Here is a 26,430-nt window from a genome sequence, read left to right as displayed (position 1 = left end):
AAGTAAACATACTGTAGTTATGTCACAGACGTGTTATGGAGCCATATGCTAACACATGTGCAAACATTACCCAGCATAAAAAGGCCTTGCTTTTTCAAATATTGTCAGTGGAAACCATTTATAAAAAATTTCATACACTGTTTAGGATTCTCGTTTCCTCATTTTATCCCCATTTACATATCTAGTCTTATTCAAGACCTTTACATAGTCCAGGCTTTCTCTGTAGTCAATAGAGAGAGATATGAATTGCACAAAGGAGCAAATAATTCTGCCAGTTTAAGAAAAATGCACTATCTGGTTTAATCCCATGAGCACTTGTGCTGAGTTATGGCAAAATGTCAAACTAACATCACAGTAAAAAACTGTTTAAAATTAAATTTCTGAATGATGGCTGTTTGCTACTCACTCTGAAATGACTGACTACATTACACACATCTACAGACTAGCTTGTATGCTGCTTTCACCCCTTTTATTGCTACTTCGTTCCACCTGGGTCATAAAAGAAACACAAAAATTATCTTTTTGCTCAGATTAATTTCAATTCCCATTATTCTATCAGCAACCTGATAAAAGCACCCTTTTAACTTGTAAAAATTTCTGTGCAAAGCTGTAAGAAATAATAAATGCATATTGAAATTTAAAGATAAACAGAAATAGGAAAACAAGGAAACTTCCAGGACTAATTCGTAAGAGTGATGAGAAGAATACATAGCTCCTAACATCTATTATGTGAGACTAAATCTATTTGCTCTTCTTTACAAATACACTCACAAATCCTGTTAATGCAGAGAAGCATCATGAACATGTAGGTGTGCTGACAGGCAGGCAGACTGATTAAGAAGAGTTGTGTGTGTGTGCGTGCACAGGGCTGGTACCAGTGAAAGCAGACTGAGAAAGCAAGGCATCTTTGCTTGTCACAACACTAAGAACAGTGTCCCTCTACCAACTCGTTCTAGAATCATTGGTTAAAGGTTTTAACAGGTTCTTGCTGAACATTTCTTGAAGCATATCTGAGGCCTTCCTTCCTCTCCCAAAGACTAGAAATTTCCCAAGGAATCTTGAAAACAATGTTCTAAAGTATTATTGCATCCTGCTAACAAGTTGCCTAATATATCTTCAGAAAACAGCCTGCCCAAAATTGTTGATAGATCTAGATGTTTTATTTTTCATATTTTATAGATGTCTTTATGTTGTGAGCACCCTAAGTTACCACTTGTATGTTTTACTTCTTGATCAACCCTGGCACCCTGGACAGAGCCTTCTTACAAGAAAGTTTACATGTTCTATTTGATTATGCTCCTAAAATATTGACCATAAAGCAAAATAAAAGGATCTTTTTCACTCTATTGGAACATCCAAAACTACACACATTCTTGAGACATTTGGTATGGGACTGGTACTAAGAATACAGATCTTACAGACTATTATTAGGAAACTTCAGGAAATTTTAACTTAATTGTAGGAAAAATGTTAATTTTTTTAATGTCAGGAGGATTCGTGCACATAATATAAAGGAACAACAGATAAACCAAGTGCTTTTGTGCAATTTTTTCTATTTATTAAAATAATCAGGTGTATAAAGAAAAAACCATAAATGTTTCCAATAGTTAAAACAATGTAGGTATAATCCATTTTTATTTTATCATATTATTTTCAGAACTACTTATTAAAATACAGAAAGTAAATACTAATTAAATCGCTTGCATTTTATTAGAGGGTGGTATTTTAATTCTAAAGATATTTTTTGAAATTTTTCACTTTTCCACCAAAAAAACCATCTTGTACTTGGACAAGTAATTTCTATTTATTTACCTCAGTGCGGTTGCAGTCTTGTTTCCCCCCCATCATTATCATCCTTCCCCAGCTCTTTATCCATACACCACTTAAAAGACTTTTTTCTCTTCCACAGCATTTAGTTCCTCAAAAAATATCAAACACTGTTTGCTTACAACTCTGGAACTATCTCTAGCTTTATTGCCTAAGTTGACTACTAACTGACTATGTCCAATGCTTTCTTCCTCTGTGCTCTGTTCTCTGTTTATTATAAGTATGTGTTTATCTATGAATACCCATGTGTTATTGAAGATATAATTACCTGAACATTTTGTACTGGTCATTTTGTTATTGTATGAGTGTTTCCCCAAGCCAATAAAAGCTGTCTTCATAAATGTGCAGACTGAGGTGTAGAGGCTTCCATTCCTTGCTGAAATGAACAAATAAACCTATAAGAGTTATCCACAGGCAATCAAGCTACAGTCAATCAACTAATGATCGCTTTTCGTGTGAGCCTATTAAATCCATCTCTGCATGAACAAGTATGAAATAATGACACTTACTGTATCTGAGACAGACAACAGTTGAAGCAAGGGGAAAAAGTGAAGGTAATCTCCCAGAAAAGTATTTTCAGCTTCACGGCATGTGCTTTTAAAATAAACCAAGTGTGGTAGACAAACCTTGGCAAATTAAAATGCAAGGGTCTCTACTGTTCCAGAAACCACACAACTATGAGGAAAATTTTACTTGGAGATCTTAAGGTGTGTTATGTCAGCTGAAGTTTTTTATTTTAAATGAAATATCACTGAAGTGCTTGATGGGTGTGCATAAAAGGAGTTTTTCTTTCTGGTTTAACTCTTCATGTCTAAAGGCTATAGCCCAGATTCTCATCAGCATCACATCCAAGAAAAGGAAAGGATTCATGCCAATTTATACCATATGATGATCTACCTCCCACTCTTCCCAAAATGATATTGGATATTTAAAACGAGTTATTCCACTTGGTTCTCAAACTAAAATATTATACAACAGTTTCTACACAGTTGTGACTGTTTTAATAGCCCAATGTTTATTAAAAAAACAATCGGTGAGGGCCACACATGGAATATATAGATCACTTCCCTTTACCTTATTAAAATACTATAAAATTCTCTGTCGCTGTAGTCCCTAAAGATTCAATTTACTTTGCTTTAATAGTTAATACAATTAACTATATCCTAGAAGCCTACATTCAGTTTCCTAAAATTAATTTGTTCTGTCACCGTGTTTTGATAAGATCATCACAATGTAATTTTTCATTATATCTGCAGTTGTATGTACCACTCTCAGAGGTATGCACTCTCACCTCACATGCATACCCTGATGAGAGGTGCATAAAAGCTCAAAGCTCAATTAATAGGTTGTTGCTATTGTAAACCACATCCTCAGATTAATTGCTTAATACTTGAGGAGGGAAAGGGTAGACAAGAAAGAAGGTCTGCTTGCATAACAAGCAAGAGACAAAGTAAGTTAGGCAGCACAAACTACAAGCAGGAAAATGAATCCAAGCTCAGCCTTTCAAAAAGAATTAGTTGTCTCTAACCGGGCTAAAGGGAACTGACTGGGAAACAGCTTCAGCTTCTGTCTGATTTGAATTAGGTATTTGAACCTCATTCTCCCACTCATTTAAACACTTTATCCACAGTTAAATTGTAGGTTAGGATCAAAAACCCTCAGTACCTTGACTAAAAATTTCAGAATTTTTATGCTTTCCTGGCATCTGAGAAACACAGCTTTCCAAATGATGCCATGCTAATCAGAGCCACAGAAATAAAATTTTTTTTACTGTCTTTGTGGAAGGCAAAGCAGGAAGCTTGTATCAAACACAAAATCCCAATAATGGGCCTAATATAGGATCCCAACCCAGGGAGTGAGACCCGTGCAGACAGCACTAGTTTTATTATTACTCCTATTATGCAATTATTCCTATGCAAATTATTAAATTTCATGTGAAATCATTAAATTTTCATTAGCGCAGAAGCTGATACTTAATACTGCCAAGCTCTAGGCAGTTCTGTGCATGCTGAAAGCAGGCTGCGCACAGACTTCAGCAAGAGCTTTCACTAGAAACATAGCCTACTCCACATGAGTGGTAAAGGAAAAAAGGGTTTTGTTAACACCAGTTTTCCCTGAGCGTTTAACGGGAGCGCTGAGAGCCTCCCTGTATACTGAGCTTTTGGCTTTGTGCTTTTCTAGATGGAAATGCAGATTCAGTGGCTGCTGCATTCTCTTGTCCAGAATGGTTGCTGTTTTTCTCAGATCACTGAAGGTTGGGTACAGAGTGCTTGAAGTGAGAAACCTTAATGTTACTTTTGCCAACGTTTTTGAAAATCCTCAGTATCATGGATATTATACATTACGGATAAATAGGTATTGCTTCAAGCAGGTGGTTAGTTTTCATTGTCTGTTGATATGTTATTATTTCTCATAATTGTAAAAATGATGGCTTTATTGCTTTGCAATTATTTTGCTAATTCATGACATTGCCTAATTGTTATTGTATAACTGAAATAATTATGTAAAATCTTAAAAAATGCATGAAATTTTAGTATTATAAAAATCTTATATAAAAGCAAAACCCAGATGTTAATTCAAAACTGAATATAAATTTCAGTTGTTTGGCACTTGCATTGTTTTTACTCCCTGAGCATATGGATGGAACTTATTTTAATACACTCTGTTTCTCATACAAATTTTAGAAATTGCAAAGCAGCTATGATTAATAAAAACAATTTTGAATGAAATTACAATGCCTGCTGAATGCCTTCTTGGGCATGTAGGCAACGGCAAATCAATTTCTAGTATGCTTCATGACAGCTGAAAGTAGCTGTGCAATACTTAAGCTGAAGCAGTTTAATTAAACCTTGGCATTTTAACAGAATAAAAGAAAATTAACTATCCTATTTCATTTCCCTATAGTGTAAACAGAGTGTATGACAGGCATCTGTGAGATATGTAATTAATCCCACTAGTCTAAAAAGACTTTCAAGGATAGTTATGAAGACTTCAGCTCATATGTACAATAAAGTTTATGTCCCAAAGATGCTCATTATGTACCCCTCAAATTACTTAATGAGATGATTTATTGCTGTATACATTGCAAAAGATAAATGTATGGCTATATATATATAAGTAGATGCATTATACATATTTATTTGGAACCTTAAAGAAAGATGACTAAAAGGAAGATAGGAAAACAGGAAGCAACCGCACCTAACAAAACTGGAGAAAAAGTCTGCAAAACACATTCCATGTGCTACAAAAACTGGGTGTAAGGAAGGAATTGTATTTTTTGTTATGTTTTTGTCGCATATTTAATGAAAGATTTATTCATTGATTTGAAGTAAGTATCATTGAAGTATGGAAAATGCATAGTATCTTTACTAGTAACACTGAATGACATCAAAGCATGTTATTGAACTACAATTTATGTTTAGATTAATTTTAATAAAGCATGCAATTCATACTCAAGCTCATTTTCAATTAAGTGATAATTGAACGGTGACAGCAGGGTGACATACACAGTGAAGCAGAAGTAGCAGAACGGGGAAAAATTTTCCGCAGTATATCCCGAAGTGAAGAAAGAAATAAGAAGGTAACAAGTTTTCAACTAGCCAGGAAACATTTACTTCAATTTGAGATCCTGTAGGGTATTGTAACTGGCATGCAGCTGCCAACCCAGGAGGACAGTGGTTTCCCACAAATCCGATCTCACATCTTTTAGATCCCATGGCTGCCTTGGATATGCTAGAGCACACCATGCTCAATTAATTGCATAAGCAAATGAATAAAGTTCCAGATCCCCACTGATGATAATAGAAGTTTAAGCCTTTAGTTTACAGTTTGATATATATGGGCACTTGCATGTAGGTTTCCTAATCTGAAACTGAACCCACCCTTAGAACTGGAGCAAAACACTAATAATGGGGTTAAGCATACACCCACATACAAGTGTCTCATGTAATTTGAGATGTCTTAGGTTGTCCAAGAAATCCATGTGGGGCTGGAAAAATGACAAAGGACATAGAGGGAAGCTGTGCACTGCTGGAGTGGCAGCTGGGTGCCAGGTAAGATACCCTTAGGGCATATCAAAGAGCACTGGACCCTACAGTCAGCCAACTGACCCAACATTTGCATGGGTATTAGTTGCCTAAGACAAAACTATGGCTAAAAAATCTCTTTGGTGCACCTAACCTTACTGGGTTCCTGATTTGATGTAAAGCTCTCTGGTCACCAAGTTTTGCACCTACATGTATTCAGAACAACTCAGCTTCCACAGATCAGTGCCGAGAGCTCACCTGAGCCGAAGTGAAATAGACTCAGCAGCCCAAAGTACCCAACATGGAAGCTCTGCACAGAGCACTCTGAGTGCTTCTATTAAAGACTCAGAGGAAAAATGGTGGCTCTGCTTCTCCCAATATCTTATATAAATAAATGGACAGTTGGCTCCTTCATCACTTAGAAATATAACCACTAATGGATTTTAGGGAAATAAAATTGATCTGCAGATACAGGAAAGGTGGAACCAGACCCTTCTTGGAGGTACACTGGGGTACAGTGAGAGGAAATAAAACACAGATTGGAACACAGGAAATTCTGATTAAATATTAGTGGGGGGAAGTTACCTTGAGGGTTATCCAGTCTCGGAACAGATTGCCCCGAGAGGTTGTCTACAGATTTGTAGGTGTTCAAGGCTCAGCTTGACATGGCCTGGAGAAACCTGACCTAATTAGACCTGCTTTGAGTATGGAACAGACTAAGATGACCTTCAGAGCTCCTTTTCCATCTGAACTACTCTATGGTTCTATGAAGGTAATTCTAAGTATACAGCTTCAGATATACATATACTTAATTCCCAGTAGAATGCATAGGATTTCAGTTAATATTCATAGCTAATGGAGACTCTAGTTCCCAGTATGAAATACAGGAACGTGTGTTAGGTATCTAAGCCATACACAACGTACAATCAAAGATAGGATTCCCATAGTGAAATCTAAAGTAACACATAGATTAAGCAGAGACGTAACAAACACTGCCCATGGAAGGATATTTAACCCTTCTTTCCTTCACTGTTTGCTATTCTAAAGAATAAAACCAACATGCTCACAAATTCAACAGTGGAAATGCAGATCCTAGAAATAACAAGTGAATCAGAAACTACATTTATGCTTTCTGTAACACAGAAGGTTGAAAAGCTGAAGCAGAATTGGGAATAGTGGGGGTTTAGAGGAGGTTTTGAAATATTTTTCTCACTTTATGCCTATATAAGCAACTCCTACATTTTTTATCACATTAACCCTAAATTAATTTATATTTTGCAAGAAAACTTTATATCTGGCACTAGTTACACAGAAGGAAAGCCTGTCTCATTTTTGTTTAAGAAAAAATATGTATATCTAATATTAAAATAAAGGCTGAGATACTTTTTTTTAACAGAGAAAATACGTTAAAGAATTCTGTGATTTAATAGTGGTTTTCTTCATGATTAAATAATCTCAATTACTGTTACTGAAAATTCTTACACTTTCCTGGAATTGCATTTTAATTTTGCAGAGGTAGCTGCAATTCTAAAGTAGCTATTTTATTCTGGCTGCCATTTGCTACAATACCTTCCTTTTCAATGGGAAAATACACCTGTCTATTGTGTTTCAGAACAGCAGAAACACAAGACTGAGGGCTCTTACAAGCTCATATATTTTCTTACAAGTTGTAAGTGATCTGTCACACTGGAATCTATCTTCAGAATCTTTCTGAACTTCTGTAAGAACATAGAATAGAAATCATTCTATGAGCACAGAAGGGAAAATTTTGAGTGTACTCTGTCACCTCTCATGGCAGAATACACCTATAAATAGCAGTGCAGCCTTTAGATTAAAAAGTGAAAGTTTCTTTAATTAAGTATATGCAATTCTGAAAGACTCCAAATTGTATGAGGATTTCATAACAGTCCAAATTTTTCTGTTTTAGTCAGGACAGAAACAACGGCACAGGGCAGTGTGTGAGACTGTGGAGTGAGACCTGATACACTTCTAATGAATCCTGTACTGATTCTCATGAACTACTCTAAATGGTTTTATCTTTAGGTATTTCCAAGGATTTTTTTCTATGCATTACTGTACATAAAATAATGTTCCAACCTGTAAATATTTAGCCATTAATGTAACTGAATATATTCAGTACAACAGCTGAAGTGAGTTGTATATATTCCTAACAGCCTTCAAATAGGGTAGAATTCATGACATGTTCATGTTAGTACTACTGTGTATTAATTTCTCTCTCTTGATTTTTGTAATGAACAATATTTGGTTTCTTTATTTTTATTTACTTTCCTTGTGCTTCTTACAGGGACGTGTCATCTATATTCTTAAAAGCAAAAACTAAGTGGAACAAAGATGCACATAACAATGTAACTTAAAATATTATGACAGATATAACACATGATAGAAGTAATTCCAGCACAACTACTGCACAGTATAAAAATGATTTAAAATAACAATCAATGTAGTAACATAGCTGAAGCACTAGATTTTTTATTACCATTACTTGGTACATTTAAAAGACATATAGTGGGCATGCATTCATCTGGATAACAAAGAATTAGCAAGTTAACAAAACAAAAATGATTCCTCTTCCAGACTTCTGAAGTTCTTCCTAAAGTTTGAATAATAGTGCAAAAGAAATTTCAAAAGTACTCATTACCACTACAAGACTCCAAGGAATTCACATTTCCCTATATAGTGTCCCAGAAGGACATTGTTAGGCTGACAGTAAAGGCTTGAAAATAAAACTGTTATGCTACATGCATGTTCATAGCAATTTGGCAAGAGACAGAGTACTATTTAGACAGAAAAAAACCGCCCAAACAAACAAAAAAATCTTGTTAATGATGTTGTAAACTCAGTTTTCAGAAGGACATTAAGGGGTTTGTTTACAGCCACTGCTAGAACACCTGTAACAGAGATTTATCTTCTTTGTATGACTACAGACAGAAAGACCCTAGTAAGTTCAGGAAATCCATTTTTCAAAAAAAGATAGGTAATTCTTAGTTGTTGTAGTTAACCAGTTTAAATATAATACACTATTTAATATACATAATTGTGAAACAATGACTTTTACAATTGCCACTCTACTACAATTGCTTTACAATAACTCTTCCATGCTTCTGAACCACTTTTACTTTGACACTATCAAAACACTTATATTGTATCACTGACTGCTTTTGTTTAAGCTGATAGAATAAAAACAAAATTTAAAAATATTAATTAAAAAAATAACTTACGGTCAATGTGTGCCCTATTGTAACAAGATGTGTCATACTAAAAGGTTATTTTTAATGAATAATACCTTATTTAGAACTGTGATATGGCATTTAAAATCTTATTAGTTTATTCCTTTCTCCACAGATAGAGGAAAAAAAAAGATAAAACAGTAACTGAGAAGAAAATAATACGATATTAACTGGTATAGAACTGGTAGAAATGAGAACTGTGTATACTTTGCTAACAGTGCAATTCATATTGGTCAGATCTAAAAGGTAAAAAAAGACAAGCAAAATATGTAGTCTGAATTAATTACAGTAAAAAACCTTCAAAGCAGGAAATCTTTGAAAGTGTACATTCAAAAATAAGGGGGGGTGGGGGGGTGGGGTAAGGCAAGAGGAATGAAAGAAAAAAGGGAGCAAGGCAGGCATGCAAAGTCTGAAGGGATAATTTGGGAGAATTGTCCTAGACAGAGGGAATGTGATTTGGAATGGTCCTCATCCCTACTGCCTGCCAGGAATGAAAACCAAGGAAACTATCCTATTTGGGTTTCCTCTTGGTTGGACCCAGTGGAGAAGGTGCCAGAAAAAGCTGCAAACCTCAGTTACTTACAAATGAATCCTCAAATTATTGCCTAAGCTCCTATAGAACCAACACGGGTAGCCAGGAATCTCCAAAAACACTCTCCAGAATGCTTAAGTGATACACTTGGCTTTTTGTAGGCTATGCCATTTAAACTTTGAGTTTAAACAACTTCAAGAGAGAATGATGGATTCCAAGCGCTGCCTAAGGAATATAATGGGCAACAGGAAAACTGAAGAGGAGTATGTTTGAATTTCTACATGCCTCAGGAGCTCAGGGTTATAAGTAGTACAGCTGCCCAAAGGCTTCAGTCCTCTGGAGCTCATACCTAGGCTGGGTCCTTTTCATGGTCAGTGGGTCTGAACGCGACCTTGTCATCCTGTCCTCAGATTTCAAAAGGGGAGCTATTACTGATAACTAACCACAGAGCTCAGATAGCTTGTCTTTCTTGAACGGGATAATATGCTGTTAAGGGCTTGGTAGAAGGTGACTGCTTTATATTTTTTATAGGTCTCAGAGAAGAAGCAGGTAACGATACAGAGCTGCATCCTCTAGTCCTGAGGTAGACCACCTTGAATTTTTGGGACTTTGAACTTACCCAGTTTGGATGGTGTCCAGGGAGATGGCCTCATAAAACCACCTAAGATTTTTTTCTCAGAAGGAAGTTGATCACTCACGCATAAACCACCAAAACATGCTGCTTTTTTTTTTTTTTTTTTATATAAGTGCTTAAACAACTGTATTGGATACGTAGCATGCACCAGAGAGATTTCCCAGAAACAACATGGCTATTTCACAGTCCAGTATATGTATTTTTGAAGGGTAGCGGTATGTTGGCAGCTTAATGGCAGCATGGCACATGACAGCACAATGAAAAGTCATACAATAACTTAATGGTTTCATTTTTGGAGAACGATGAATAAGCTGCTATGAGTCAGCTATCTACAGGTGGATCCATGCTGTCAGTATGAGCTATTCCCAAGTCTGAACTTGAGTTTCTTTATTGGGAAAGTCATTTAGCTGCTGTTACAACTCAGTAGGAATCCAAAAAAAGACATAAGCAACGTGGCCAGTGCAGGGTGGATGGGGGACAGGGACAGGTGGGGAAGGAGAAGGTGAACTCAACTGTTTACATGATGGTATAGATGCCACAAAACCTAACTGATTAACATGTTAGGCAGTTCATTACAAAACCAAATGTCTTTACATTTGTATCTTACTCATTGCTTGCTCCATTGTACAAGAAATCTGTCTTCAAAGGCAAGTGAATACAGTCACTCAAAATAAACCAGATTTCTTCAGGGATTTTATAGTTGCTATCAGTAATACGATATTTCATTTTTAATGGAACAGATTCTTTTGCAGAAATTATTACTACCTTTGAGACCAGGTGATCAGCATATCAAATTCTACTGCTGTCCCAGTCATTAAAACATACTGTGTTTTACTTGCACCAATATTTTTTTAAATCATATTTTATATGTACAAATCCATGCACATTATGGTATGTTAGCAAGTACATACTTTAAGAAAATGACTGCATTTTCCACTGATTTTGATTTAACTTGCTAGTGTATCCAGGAAAATAATTTGTAGTACATTATCTCAAATTGAGATTCCAGGGAGCAAAAAAGATTTGTTACACACAATACAAACAGGTAGCAAATAGCACCTCTGAGTGGGGCCTTTAACAAAAGATTTCACGATTAGCTACAGATCTTCATAATGACCACCAAAAAAACAGGGACAACCAAGCTCAGAAATAACTGGAAAATGCTGAGCTCTCTTTCTTTCACATGTACAAGATTTTCATCTGTCTTGAGTACCAACTTCACAGGCAAGTCCAGGGAGCTTTCAGCTCCTATGAACAACCAGCTAAACATTTATTATTTATCATTATTATTTTCACCAATACTACAACAGCACCTCGAAGTCCAGACTGGCATACCATTTTTGTGGCTACTGAAGTATGATCCTCCAGGTGTCTGGTAAAGCTTTTATAGATATTGTAAAAATATCTATAAATACAAAATATTTTATTTTTAGACATTGGTACAGTGGTAGGATAGATGAGCCATAAGAAGAAGGATTCTGCACAACAGAGGGCAGGAAGAATAATGATGAGAGAAAACCAAAGGGAAAGATATGGATTACATAGTCCTACACTAAAGCAGGTAGCTTTTTTGGGGGGTTTGTTTGTTTGTTTGTTTGTTTTAATCCAGTCTATATCCTGGGTAGTCCGTGCCTACAATACTTTGATTATTGTAAATCACTCATAAAACATAAGTCTTGTGCCAGACACAAGTTCACTACAGTTCACTACAGCTGTCCCAGAACAGCTGAGAGACAAGGGGTGGGAAAAGACTGGAATGAGACTCTGAAAAAGAGAAACGCTTTAAACTGTTGTAGGTCATGCCAGAAAGTTGCAGAAAGTCAACAGAGGAAGGGATTATTCTGCACATAAAATGGTAATCTGGATTAAGAGATGGGTTTGATGTTCAGCATTTCCTCCTCTCATTCTGCAGTAAATACTTTAATGACACACTTCAGTGTAAACCCAGTAATTCCTGTTCCAGGTTCATTCATCCCTGTGTGTATCCCATCTCATATCTCAGTCATTTTCCACTTAAGGGACAGAAGTCATTCATGAACTACCATCAGCAGTTCAGTTCAGCAGCATGAGCTTCCCTTCCCACCAGCAAACATTAAAAGTAATGAATCTATATGCCCATACGTGCTTCACATGGGTTGGCTAAAAGTTAAAACTCAATTCCGCTCTCCAAAGACTAAGATGACATCAAGTCTGTAGGCACTACTGTTTTTACTGCTGCTCCTGGATGTTTAGGATTCACTTTGCTACACTGGTTGTAAAGGTGAGTTCAGTCTGGAAAGCTGGAATCCAGCTCTCCACTACTCATATGGTATAAGGTGATTTGCCAGAGAATGGCAAGATACACTGCACAATTCTTACAGAAAAAGTTTATGGACAGTGTACTTTTTATTCCATATACAACCAATACTGCCGCTCCTTTCAACCAAACACTTCCATGCGTTCTGCTTGAATTTGCTAGCTCTTTCAAGCTGTGACTTGTTCTTGATATCCAAGTCCCTTCTTGTCCAACTATTCCTGCAGTGCTTGTTATTTCTTGCTTTTCCAATGCTTTCACTCGTGCATATTTCTCATAATTAAAATCCCTTTTAAATTAAAGTCCCTTCCTCGGCAGCTCTTTTTTCTAACCCCCATGATAAAGCAGTCTGACTTCTCCATACCCATCATCTCAGCTTCACATGCATTTCCTCCTAAGCCCTATACAATTTTGGCTTCCCCAAACCCCGTATCTCATAATTTTTTTCACCTTCCAAACCCCTGCCTTTGCTCACACCCATAATACGTTTTCTCCTTTGTTGCCTCACAATCTTTTCCTACGGCTTTCTCTTTTTCAGTTACCCCATTGGTATTCATTCCGCTCAGCCTTTCTGTACATCATTCAGAATTCGTCAGAAAGGAAAAAAATATTTATCATTTGTCTACCCAATCTGCAAGCCACTCTTCTCTGTCATGGGCAGTTTTCTTCTTTCCTTTCTCCCAGATTTCCCAATCACGTATTCCCCCGTCCTCCTCCGGCATCCACCCCTGCTCCTTTAGTGCCCTCCACAGCCCCTGCCCTGCCCCGCCTCCTACCGCGCATCCCAGAGCCTTCCAGGAAAACTGCTCCCGACCCCGACCGTGCCCACCCCGAGCCCACACCTCTGCCCGGCCGCCGGCCCCCGCCCAGGAGCAGCCTGCGGAGCGCCGAGCGGGCCGGGGGCGCTCTCCAGAGGCGCCGGCTGTTCCCCGCCCCGCCCTACCCTCCCCGCCGGCGGCCAAGGCCCCTGGGGACCCGCCGTCCGCGAAAGACGGGGAAGACAGGGCCGCGGCGGGGCGGCGGGGGGGGAGCGCCCCGCACCTCCCCCCCTCAGAACCGCGGAGCTGCGGCGTGTGGGGCCGCGCCGGGCGCCTGCAGCCACGGGGAGAGCGGGAGGCGCGGCGGGAAGCGCGCACCCCCTCAGCCGCCGCCGTCCCGCCTCCCTCGCGGCGGCCGGGCGGGGAGGGAGCCGGCGGCGCGGGGAGGAGAGAGGGAGGGCGCACCGCCTTCCCCGCCCCTCGCTCGGCCTCTGCTCCTCCTTCCCTCGGTCCTTCCCTCCCTCCCCGCCGCGCCGGCGAGGCTGCGAGCGGCGCCCGCCCTGCGCCCGGGGCTGCCGCCCCGCCAGGACGAGAGAAGGAGGCGCTGTCGGCCGGGAGCAAGCTGGATGAAGACTTGCGCCTCAGGGCCGGTTCGCCAGCCCCTCGGGCATGAAGGGGACCGCGGGGACTCTGCCCTGCCCTGCAGCCGAGCGGGGACAGCAGGTAACCGCCCCGCACGCCTTCCCCCTCCGCTGCGCGCGCCTCGTCCCCGTCCCGTCCCGTCCCGCCTCAAGTGGCGGGAGACGGCAAGCGTCGCCTGGAAAGTTACCCTGCCGCTGCTCGCCGAGGCGCGGCGGGCAGAGAAGGAAGGCGAGGAGGCAGCCCGCGGTGTGGGGGTGGCACGTCGGTTTACTCGGCGGGACGCGCTTCGTGTTCTAGAAACTCGGCCGTGCCTCTGAAGCCATGCTTTTCCTGCCGGGGGCGAGGCGGGGAAGGGCTGGGAAGTGTGGCGTTGGTGTGGTGGGGACCCCCTTACCTCAGCGCCTGCGGCTGGGCGGCGGTGGTGGTGCTGCGGCCGGCAGAAAGTTTCCAGCGGGGGTGAGGGGCCGAGAGAAGCGGGCGCGGGTCGCCGCGGGGGCTGTGCGCGGGGAGGGGGGCGCAGCCCGGCGGGGGGCGGGTCGGCGTGCAGCGCTGTTGCGGGCGGGCAGCGGGTGCCGCAGCTTCCCTCCGCGTGGCGGGAGCGCTACTCCAGCAGTTCCCTGAACTTGTTTCGCTGTTGTGTGCTGAGCTGCCATTCGTTAGGGAGAGGTGGGATTAAGTATTCTTAGGGGTATAATGTCGGCGTCTTTAATAGCTACATACTAGTCTTCTGTGAAATTTGCTTGCCTCCTTGTGCCAGCTTAGGTAGTTTTAGGAAAAGAAAACGATCAACAAAATCTAACCAGAAAGAAATGCATAGCACCACGCTTGAGACTTAAGCGCGTTTGTTGTGTTGTGTGACATAACTGTAAATGCACCGCTGTTCTTTTTGAATCACACTTTGCTGGGGCTTTTTAACTGAACGTTTGTGGTTCAAGTATAAACTTTTAATGACATACGTGGATTATCATTAACACTGTTGGAGATTAAATCCCACTTTAAATGTTTCACAGTTATTTTCTTCCCTCTTTGCTCATAATTCATATAAAGGACAGTAAGTCAGATTCGTAATTTTTGCTTAGCTCTTCTAAAGTCATTTAAGGAATAAAAAGTGAACCCGAGTGCACCACAGAGGTTCTAAGTACCTTTGCTACAAAGTGAAAAAACAACACTGAACCATCTTAAAGAAAAACAAATAGAAACCCCTATACCTTCAAAAGCCTCCTTCCTTACCAGCCGAAGCAGAGAAGTGTACATTGCAAGCTGCCCTGAGAGTAAAAAGATTTAAAGTAATTTCCAATAAGGTGAGGTCCCTCTTACAGAGAATGTTTTGCACTAACTCCCTTGTTTAAGCCAGAGATAATCTACTTTAAGAATTAACCAGCTGCAGTAATTTTACTTCCAAATTTTCAAGTTCCAAGGTGATCCCACAATGTTGCAGAAGCCAATGGAAAAACTTATATGCAATGCGCTTGATGTCATTAGGTCAGGGAAGTATGTATATAGCTTTCTGGCTTTGTTTGTTTTGGTGTTTTTTTTTGTTGTTGTTTGTTTGGGTTTTGTGGGTATTTTTAATAATATAACAAATTTGGAACTGAATTTAGGGGACCATTCAAAAGCAGACTATATTGAGCAGCATACATATGTTACTGCAGGTAACGGCTATATGTTCGTTGGACATTGATAAGGCACTAAAGGTGATTTTCAGATTGGGACTTCTGTTAATAAACACACAGTTACACTCCCTAAGAAGGTCCATCATAGTTAATGACCCAGTGCAGCTCTGAGACTGCTTTATGTATGCTCAGTTTTTTATTAATGGACTTCTGTATTGCATTAAGCTGAGAGAGGGCTTAGGAAAGAGAAGTATGGGCATGTACAAAATTTGAAATGCTTCCCACATTTGTGTGTTTTGTTCTTTGGTTGGGTTTGGGTTTTTTTCTTTTCATTGTCACATTCATATGTAGCATCTCTCTGGGCTTTCATGCAAGTGGCAGATTTTATTAAACATATGAAACAATTTTCTATTGTAAAATGTTCTGTAGTTCTTAATATCTTGAAAAGGTAGATATAACTAGGGAATTATCATTTTTCTTGACAGCATGACAGTTAAAACTTGGTTTGCATAGGAGTGATCATGTGTAGTGCATTAAGAGGTGTCATTCTAAACTGTCATTGACTAACTTTTCAATGTGTTTCTGTGAAAGTGAATACATTGCTTGTAAAATGACTGCTAGGATGTAACTAAGAGGTAATAAGGAATTAAAGTAGTAATGTAGGGTCTAATTTAAGACTTTGAGTACAGGTTTAATATTTGGATGCCTGTGGATTTAGTGCTCAGTAATGTAAACAAGTATTTGAATTAATTTTTATATTGGCATCTCAGTTAAACTCAGAAAAGTGCTGTTGATGCAGCAATGCTTAAGCTATGCAGGGGTGGAGTATGGAATTTTGCCTTTTTATAACATACTGAAGCAAAAAGCTTTGTTTGCTACTAAGCTTTCTGTTCCGATAACATGTCCACATGGTATGTAGCTATTGCTATTAAAAAGCTGAGTTCATATTAGAAGCCAGGAGCTTAAACATAACTATGTGTTGACCAAATATTCTTTTACAGCACGTGAAATCTTAAGCAGTAAAAATGGTCAGGTGAAGCAAGGGAGGCATATAAAATGTCATTGTGTTGTAAGTTTTTTTAAAAGGAAAAGAGAAAGAGAAGGAATTTAGGAATTGAGGGTTCTTTAGGCATGAACTTTTGCTGTAAAAACTAAGTTACCAGCTTTTGAAGATACTGCATACCTTGAAGATTTGGGGTAAAGGTATACCTGGTGAAACAGTTGAGGTATTTGCTTTTACCTGAAAATTATGGTTGCATATACAGTATTTTTGTTGTAGTTCTGTTCACAAACCTTGTACTGTCCTACTTTAAAGCCGCCTCTTGAAGGCTTCTCTTGAACCATAATAGAATGTTTGTTAACTTCATTGTTAAACCTGTCTGGTGTGGTTGGGCTAGGTAAAATCATGGTGAAACTAGTTAACTGAGTGTAATGTTTCTGTAGAAGCAGGAGACTGATACAAAATGGAACACTGACTTAAGAAAATTCCATCTGAGTTACTAGTTCAACACCCAGGCACTGAGGAGTGCATACTATAAGCCTGTAGAAAGTGAAGGCTAGCTTTTGGGAAAGGATTCCTTTGGGTGGCCTCAAACAAATAGTATTCTGCAGAATGAGCAGAGTGAGCTTTCACTTTGCACATCCTTTCTGGGTTTTTTTCCCTGTCTTCTGTTACATCTCCACACAGTTTAATTTTTTCTTTTGTGTCACCTTTTCAAGATGTCTGGTAGTTAATATTTTCTAATGAATTCCTTTCAGTTCTTCTGTATTCCTTGGGTAAGGTACCCTCTATAAAGAAAAAAAGCCATAACCTTACTAGTAACTAATCTGTAAAGATTAGTTTACACTTCAAGGCAGTCTGCTGTCTTTTATGCAAGAATATTCTATTGCTGATCACTTTTAGCTCTTGGTAACTAACCACTAAAATACCATTCTGAAGAACAGATATATATTGTTTGTCCTCATCCTGTATTTTCTCGGTTGATTATTCTTAGCTAAACCGTTTACCTTCTTGAATTACATCTTAATTTTCTCCTTGATCTTGTCTTCAGTTTAGCATGATCATTCTGAATTTTAGTCCTGTATGCTGGGATTTCTAGTTCTTGGGCTAATGTCATGCTTGGATTTGACAGGTATACTCTCTCATTGAAGTTATTAATAAAGTTATATTACTTATCTATCAGGAAAGACTGGAGGAGCCTCTCTTAAGAAAGTCTTCTGGTTTGTCAATGTATTGGTGATAATGATTCTCTGAATATGGTATTGTAGCCTATTTTTTAAATAAAACCAATGCAATGGGTTTCCATCCACAGGTATTATATGAGTGTATTAATATGGGTATTACTGTCTTTTGCCAACTATTATAAAGCCCAAAGCAGAAGTAGTATATATTTCTGTTATACAGGTTTTGTTACAAAACATCACAGCTTACGCAGAAAGTAGGTGCTCTTAAGGCTTCTAGTTTAGAAATTCTTTTTAATACAATAGTTTTCACTGACCAACCAAATACCTTTTCCTGAATGTCAGGTCAAAACACTCCTGGGCAGTGTACCTTGCAATCATTTCATGTGTGCTATTTATAATTAAAATGCAGTCTGCAAACCTCATGAATATTACCAAGGTAATATAAGTACCAGTTTTGCTTTTTAGTTTCTGACAATTATTCATAGTGACTTTAGTCGCCAGAAAATGGGGTATAATATGTCAAATTATTGAGCTGTTTGATTAACTACTATGTTTTAGATAATTTCTAGGAGTCATACAAGGTCAACATTTGTATTTGTTTATGAAAATGTTAGAGGAAAACTACAAATAGTGTTAAAACTGATTCTCTGTTAGGGGTGTATGTCCCTGAAAATCTTACCAATCTACAGTCCCTTACAAATTCTCGTTATATTAAATTTGATGTTAAATTTACCTGCCTTCTGCTAATACATGGAGGTTTAGGTATAACAGAGTGATACTGAACATGTAATTTTTTTTTTTGTTACACTTCAGTGGAAACACTCACTGATGTTCCAAATTAATATATTTGTCAATATTGCTGTTAATTTAAGCCACATGATGTGTATCAGCCTCTGAAATTGAAGAATTACTTTTTGAAACTGCAAAATATGTAAGTCATACAAAAACACCTTAATAATTACAATGGTTATGCATTAAGAGTTCACTACTTCTGAAGATTAACATTTATTATAAGCAATTCTGAACACTTCATCATATCATGTCTGTATAAACCTGGAGATACAGCTTCTATTTCTTTTCTAAGAGTTGATCTGTGGAATTTAGATTTTGTATAGTGAATGCCATTATTCTTCATTATCATAAAAGGTACTGGTAAAAACATGTTTCTTTTGTTGTAGAAGATTAGATAGCTTTTAGAGTAGGAGTTCTGAGGAAAGTTTCAGGATTCAAGAAACTGAGTAATGTGTACAAAACAAAAAAACACACTAATTAAAAAAATACAGAACAGCATATATATATTTATGCTAAACTTAGCAATTTATTTGGCTTTAGAAACAGGGAAATTACTTACATAACTATATGGCAGTTTTCCCAAAATAAAATTTCTTTGTTAATGAGGAATTGCAAACTGATTTGCAACTTTACGTATGAAAAATGTAATTTGTGAAAAATCATAGCATAATAGTGTTTCCCTGGCTTGATTTCTTTAGACACAACAGTTCTTCAGGCTATGAAGTTTTGTATGAAGATTTTTGCTAGGAGATTTGAAGATGCCTGTATTTTTTTATATACATTTTTCACAGAGGTGCATGCACACATAAATAAAAAGTACTCAGTTTTTACCTGGTGCTGATTTCAAAACCTGTAAGTATTTGAATCAAACACCAAGAAAAAGGAATTGAAATGGAAAGATCTGGCTGATTAAATAATTTTTTCTGGAATCTCCCACTCTACTTTCAAAAAAGAGACTCCTCAAAATTATCTTGAAAAGGGTATGGTATAGCCATTGTGGAAGTCCAGAGATGGCCTGCCACCACCTCATTATTTGAGCTGACACTAGGTTCTAAAGCCTTCTATTCTTTAGAAAGAAGGTTCGGTTTTTAGAAAACCATTTACTATGTCTTGTCACTGGCCAGAGCCATCTTTTTGTCTGAAGTGCAAGGTCATATTATTACTTCTCTTGGGACATTCATGGTTGGATGACCTGTGTTCTTCACAGACCTAGGAGGAAGTTCAGAGGGCTTCTTAGGATCTTTTCAGGCATGTGATAGTTTACTAAGCCTTGCAGACAGTGGGATCTCCTTCTTCCCTTAGTTCACTGACTGGCTAATGCAAGGTCATCCCAGCAAGTTTTTTAATTGCTTTGGTCAGTGTAAGACAAGTTTAATTGAACAACCTTAATGGTTTTGTCAGTGTGAAGAATCTTCTCCTATTCCTATCAGTCTGTAAAATTATTTGAGGCGATTACACAGACACCCATGTTGTGATTCCACCAGATTCATTGCAGCAGCGTGAAACCCCAGTGCACATCGGTGAGAAAAAACATTATGGTTGGGAAATTACCTCTGTATATATGTATGGTATATATGATAGTGTCTAGTATGTCTGCTTATGATAGCATACATATTCCTGGTGCTTCATATTTTCCAACTGACTTTACAGTAAATTCACTCAGATGGCAGCTACTTGACCATTGAGTGATTATTCCTTCAGACATCAGGGCTTCCCTTCTCTGGCAGGTTAACCAAACGCATGACAGTGTGCTTCTTCACTTTTCCCAGTCAGTGAAAATATGGATGCTTACAGCACGGGTTGGGATTTGTCTGAATCAAGATCAGTAGTGTTCACAGAAACAGTTGCTTCATTGCAGTGTTTTGAGTTTCAGGAAGTCCAATGCATGCAACAAGGCACTATTTGTCAACAAAAATTCCCTACAGAAGCCCTTTGTCGTGTTGTCATCTATTGCTTCCACTTGCTCTGTTTAAAGTTGTATTTTGCAAAGGGTATTTTTGATTCTTGCTGCTGTCCTCCTCTTCCATCACATATCTACAATGAGTTTACGCTTTTGAAGAGCTGCTTTAAAATCTAAAGGAGTGGTCTTTCCAAGTTGCTTGTACTAAATCTGATTGAGGTCTCCTTTGCTAGCAATGAGAGGGCACATATGTATATTCCTATAGTCAGTTTGTCAAAAGCTTCAGCATACCCACCCATTCCTTGAAGTATGATATGACATGAACAGTTCTGGAGTAATGATGTAGGAGATAACTGTTTAGTTTTTACCTCCTGACATTAATAAAGAACATGCACAAGAGAACTATCAGTGAATTTCCTCAAAGTTATTTAAATATTTATTAGCCAAAACTCTCAGCTTGAGTTGTAGGAGAGAAGATTCTCTAAAAGGCAAATAGTTACTTAAAAACCTGGGAAAAGGGAGTGGGAATAAATGGTTATTTTTTACCCCAGACTAGACAGACTGCCAGTGAGGTGTTAGGTTAAGAGATACTGGAACATATACTGTTTAATGAATTCATAAATTATTTAAAGAAGAAAGCTAGTAGGAAGGTGAGAGCTTTAGCTGAATGATAGTGCATTAATCAAGGTAGTTGCTACTAAAACAGCAGCATTATTTCCTGGGCATGTAATTTTCATTCTCAGTAGATGCTAAAGTAACTTCTCAGAGGATCTTTGCTTTAGCCCTTGCCCTTAGTCATCTGTTTTTGAATACTGTTGGATCCGTGAAGAGGAGTAATGGAATTATTAAATATAACTTTCTGGAAATGTGAGTTCACAGCTCAGTGGTGGTCAGAAAAATCAATGGAGTACTACAAATTAGTGGAATAAGAACCAAGAACAATATTTAAAAAATTATATAATGGAAAAAATGGATATGTTTCTTTTAATTTTAAATAACATAGACAGTTACAGTTAGTATGTGTAAAAAAAAAAATAAAAATATACCAGTTTCTAAACAATTCGGGGAAAGACAGAAAACATGTCAAGGAGATACACTACTTTCTTCAACAGATGATCAAACAGATTATAGCTCTTCAGTTTGTAAAAGCAGTGCTAAAAGGCAATGTGACAGAAGTCAATGACATTGAGTGGCAAGAAAAAAGGTGAAGATGGGCTCATTATTCACCATTTTTCATTGTATGATAACAGTCAGTGAAATTACCAGTCAGCAATAAAATAAAACAAATTATTAAGTAATTCAGCTGTCAAACTTATTGTCACAGGATGTTATAGCGGACACATACATTAAGTACTTCAAAGCAGAGTATATAGTTTTTGATGGACTATTAGTTCACTGGTAGTCATCAGGTGGAGATGGTCCAGAGGCAGTTCCTGGGCTAGGAGGTCTCAGTTTCAAGCACAGAGAGTAGAAGAACGTGCCAGTGATGGAAGTGTCAATCCTTGACCTGTTTCTTACATTATTTTCATAAGTATCCTTTTTATTAGAGACAAGATACTGACTTGGTATACAAAATTTGGCCACCGTTGTTCAGCTATATGATATTGATGCTGTGTTCAGATGCAAATGGACATCTGTCTCAAAGGAATGTGTTCACATAGCCTTCTACTGGAATCTAATTAAATTATCTTGTCAAATGAAGTGTTTTAATTCAAGAACATTCAGTACTTTCTTCTTGTTCAGTCTGTGTAGAGAAAGTTACAGCGCAAAATTTAGATGGTCTGAATCACTTATTACTCCTTTGAACTAAAACATAATTAATAGTCATGACGTTAGGTTGTGGTACTGCTTGGTTTAAATACCACTAAAAAAGACCAAAAGAAAACTGTAGTGTAGGATAAGTAGACTCTGTCATCATACTTTTTCAAGGGTTGAATTACCACGACATTTCAGTCAAGTTTTGAAAAAAATTTGCTCAATATACCAATAAGGACTTTCCCTGTTCCAAAACACTGTTTCATGTTGAGCATTGAAGAAGTGCTTCAGTTCTTAATGCAACTGAACATTGCTTTGAAATCTATGACATTATAGTATTGCACAGGTCTTTACTGATTCTAATGCAAGGGCATACATTACGAAACTGAAAATGCAATTAAAGATACTACATTTTAAGTTGTATAGTTGGTTTCATGTTAATATTGAGTATTGCATGTTTAGGATTATAGCAGACTTGAGACTACTGAAATCTTGAATTCTAACTTCTCAGAAGAAAGGCAGTCAGCTTTACTCAGACCAGCAGTGAAGCTCCTCCCTCACCCTCCAGCTAGAATAACAGGGCTTCAAGGAAAACATACACCCTTTTGTTAGAGACTGCCATTGTTTTAACAGTGAATTTGACTGATGGCAGAGAGCAAAATAGAAGTCTCATCAGACCTGCCTTTTTAGGGGAAGGCATTACACTTTTGAAGTGTCTGCAGTAACCCATCAGCATGGATTATTGGGTTCTTAATACTGTATAGTTATGATATATGTATGACTCTGCTCTTTGTCCAGCTTGCACTGGCCTTTCTAATCCCTACCTAGAGGCTCTTTTTATGACAATAGGAATACATTGTATTTTTTGCAATACTAGCCTTTGGATAACTAAGGAAATATGGATGTAAGAGAGTTTTCACTATCATTGCTTTCTTATTCCCGTAAATGGAGGTTAATCTTAAATCTGAGACAAATGAAATATCTATACTAAAAGAAAACAACCCTCCCTCCCCTTAAGTATGGTGCTGTGTATCTTTGAGTCGAATCTAATGATTGCTGAACTGTTCTCAGTTTTGGGATTATCTTGTGGTAATCTATCTAAGACACAGGGGCTATCTAACACTTTTGGAGTTGTTACTGTCATTATACAATGTCTGTTACGCAGCTGTCATGGTTTAAGCCTGGCCAGCAACTAAGCACCACACAGCCGCTTGCTTACTCCCCCTGCAGTGGAATGGGGGAGAGAATCAGAAGAGTAAAAGTGAGAAAACCGGTGGGTTTAGATAAAGACAGTTCAATAGGGAGAGCAAAAGTCACACATATGCACACAAGCAAATCAAAACAGGGCATTCATTCACTGCTTCCCATCTGCAGGCAGGAAGTCTCCAAGTCTCAGCCATGTCCAGGAAAGCAAGGCTCCATCATGCATAATGGTTACTTGGGAAGGCAAACGCCGTAATTTTGAACGTCCACACCTTCCTTTTTTTCTCCCAGCTTTATATGCTGAGTATGATATCATAGAGTATGGAATATCCCTTTGGTCAGTTGAGTTCAGTTGTCCCAGCTGTGTCCCCTCCTAACTTCTTGTGCACCCCCAGCCCACTCACTGGTGGGTTGAGGTGAGGAACAGAAAAGGCTTTGACTCTGTGTAAGCACTGCTCAGCGAAAACATTTCTGTTATCAACACTGTTTTCAGCACAAATCCAAACATAGCCCCATACTAGCTACAGTGAAGAAAATAAACCCTATCCTAGCCAAAACCAGCACAACAACACTTACTGAATTCCTTGGAATATTTTGCAAGTGCGTGTAAAGTATGGCAGTTTTTTTTCCTGGATCTGTATTCAGGGATTTTTGGGGTAGGTCTTTCTGGTGTCTGAATGATAGGTAAGTTTGCAGCCAGTTCGGTCAGTAACCCAAACCCGGCATCTATTCTTTGCTCAACTGTCCAAAAATCTGCTAATAACAAATCCATTCAGTCCCTCATTCCAACAAAAAATGCAAGTGTGCCTAAGCATGCCAGTAAATTCTTGTCTCAGGTTGCTTATATACTTGGCACATGCACATATGTCTTTGAGCGTGCCAAACTTTTATCTGTGATGAATGCAAAATTGATTGAAGACCTTATATTGCCAGATAATCTTTTTTGGATATGCATGCTGATTCGTGTGTTTTCTTTAGTCTTATCATCAAGCTGGTGAACAAGCGCAGAAAATTTTTCTTGTTTTACCAGCCCATGTTTCCAGCAGACATTTGCTGCATCTACTCTTGGCTGGCAGGCTTACTTCAAGGTCCATGCTTATCCAGACATCAGCTCCTCATGCAAATATCCAAGAGTCGAGGCCATCTGTGAAATCTGCTTCTCATCTATCCATCATTAGGGTTTATTGATTGTACTGTCATTTTCAGGTATAATCTCTGATTCAGGGTCAGTCTCTTTACCATGAGTACTGCAGCTTCCAGCTCACTGTGTAAATGATGAGCATGGACTCAAAGAGTCTTTTCGCACAGTGTGCAGAAAATCCTAATTAAAAACAGAAGTGACTAGACTAAAATATTTTTTTATGGCTGCATACAAAATCCTGTTTTCATTTAAATTGCGGCTCTGAGAGGTTTTGGAATACTTAGTAAAGCTATAGGAATACAACTTTGGATGAGTTCACTAGAGGCTAGAGGCTAACCTCATAGCTATGTCTACGATTCATTCAGTTTTCCTGGCAATTATATTGTTACCAATGTGCCAAAAAGTTCTAAAAAGATAATACAGACCTAGTAGTTAGCAGAAGACTACCCCTTGGAACCTGAATTTGTCTTGGCAGTTGAGCTAGTGTGTGGTTTTCCTGTCTCTTAGGAGTTGCAAAAATGGAACTAATATTTACAGGGGCCAAGGAAGCTACAAATATTTTTTTACATGTCTCCCATATGAAGATTTTTCATAGGGATAAAGATCCTACTGAAGTTTCATCTCTAATATCAAGGTATCTCTCAACCAGTGCAACTGTCTGCACAAACAGGATTCTCCCTGTTAACTTACTCTAAAGAAGAATTTTGAATCCAATTTAAACTTACTGAGATCTGCTAAAACTTTGGAAAGATTTGAAGAATATCACACACACTGTCTTCAGGGTTGATCTGCAGTAGTGTTCTTTCTGCAAGATTATTTTCCTGTCAGCTTTCTTCTTGTTTACCAGAGGAATGGCATAATTGGCAGTATGCATATTTGTTAAATATTGTGCTTGTGTTTGTAGCTGATAAAAACTTCGGGAAAAGAGTTCCAAGACGACTTTTAAAGTAGGCAATTAAGGCACAATTTAGTTTACTGAAGATGGGCACTGGGCCCTGTGGTGTCCTATCCGGCCAGCAGTTGTTGCTGCAGAACAGGAGTCTCATGTATTTGGTAGCTCCATGGAGATGGTTTAGGTACCCTAAGACACTTAAAATACATTTTTTTGGGCAACTGAAAAAGACCTCCATTGACAGAGTGCAGCTTTGCTGACAGGTAGACACATCCATGTAGATTTTTTTTCCCAATCTTGATGTGAATTGCACTTGGATTTCCCAAAGCCAAAATGATACTTTTTGAAAATTTTCAACAGCAAAATATATATGTGTACATTAATTTGATGAATAAAAAATCGTTATTCCTATAAATAAGAGCCATAATTTTGGGGATTGCATTGTGAAAAGGTATCCATGTGTATAACAGATATATTCCATATCTTGGCCTCTCCTCCCATTTTTTTCTACTGGTAATCTTGGAAGTTTGGAATGTGAGTTCAAGAAATTATTGATAAAGGAAATGGTTCAAAATGTTGTTACTCTGTTAAGTCCTCCAGGTTCTGGAAATGCATAAAATACCTATGCTGCCCCAGTTGACCTCATTGACTCAAAATTACCAGGCTGTCTTTCTGTGGTGCATAAAAATGCCATACATGTGTATGTATAGCAAAGAAAAAAATGTACACAAGCAATAAGAAACTGTTTCTTACTTAACTGTCTTCCATTTCTACGGTATTCTTTAATGACAATGACTATATGAAAGCAATAAATTAACTAAAACCATCAGTGAGAATATTTTTATTATTTTATCTGCTGTCATGTGAAAAAAGAAAATGCATACCTGACAATAAGTGGATTGGCTGAAGTTGGTTGTAGTAACAAGCAATCTCTGCAGTCAGCTGCAACAAACAGCACATAGAAGTTGCCTGATACTCATAATATTTGAAG

The 26,430-nt window shown here is 38.3% G+C and overlaps 1 protein-coding gene across 7 annotated transcripts in view; it reads left to right on the top strand.

Annotated features, from left to right (window-relative positions):
- The first annotated feature begins 13,839 nt into the window (after positions 1 to 13,839).
- SGCG (sarcoglycan gamma) overlaps positions 13,840 to 26,430 on the top strand; it is a 134,941-nt gene continuing 122,350 nt past the window's right edge. For all 7 annotated transcript variants that reach the window (XM_040583467.1, XM_040583466.1, XM_040583471.1 and 4 more), the window contains exon 1: positions 13,840 to 14,040. The gene's annotated coding sequence lies outside the window, so the exon portion shown is untranslated. The remainder of the gene's footprint in view (positions 14,041 to 26,430) is intronic.

Source organism: Falco naumanni, chromosome 2, assembly GCF_017639655.2.
Source record: "Falco naumanni isolate bFalNau1 chromosome 2, bFalNau1.pat, whole genome shotgun sequence".
In the NCBI taxonomy this organism is placed as follows: Eukaryota; Metazoa; Chordata; class Aves; order Falconiformes; family Falconidae; genus Falco; species Falco naumanni.
This window is presented reverse-complemented; position numbering and strand designations above follow the sequence as displayed.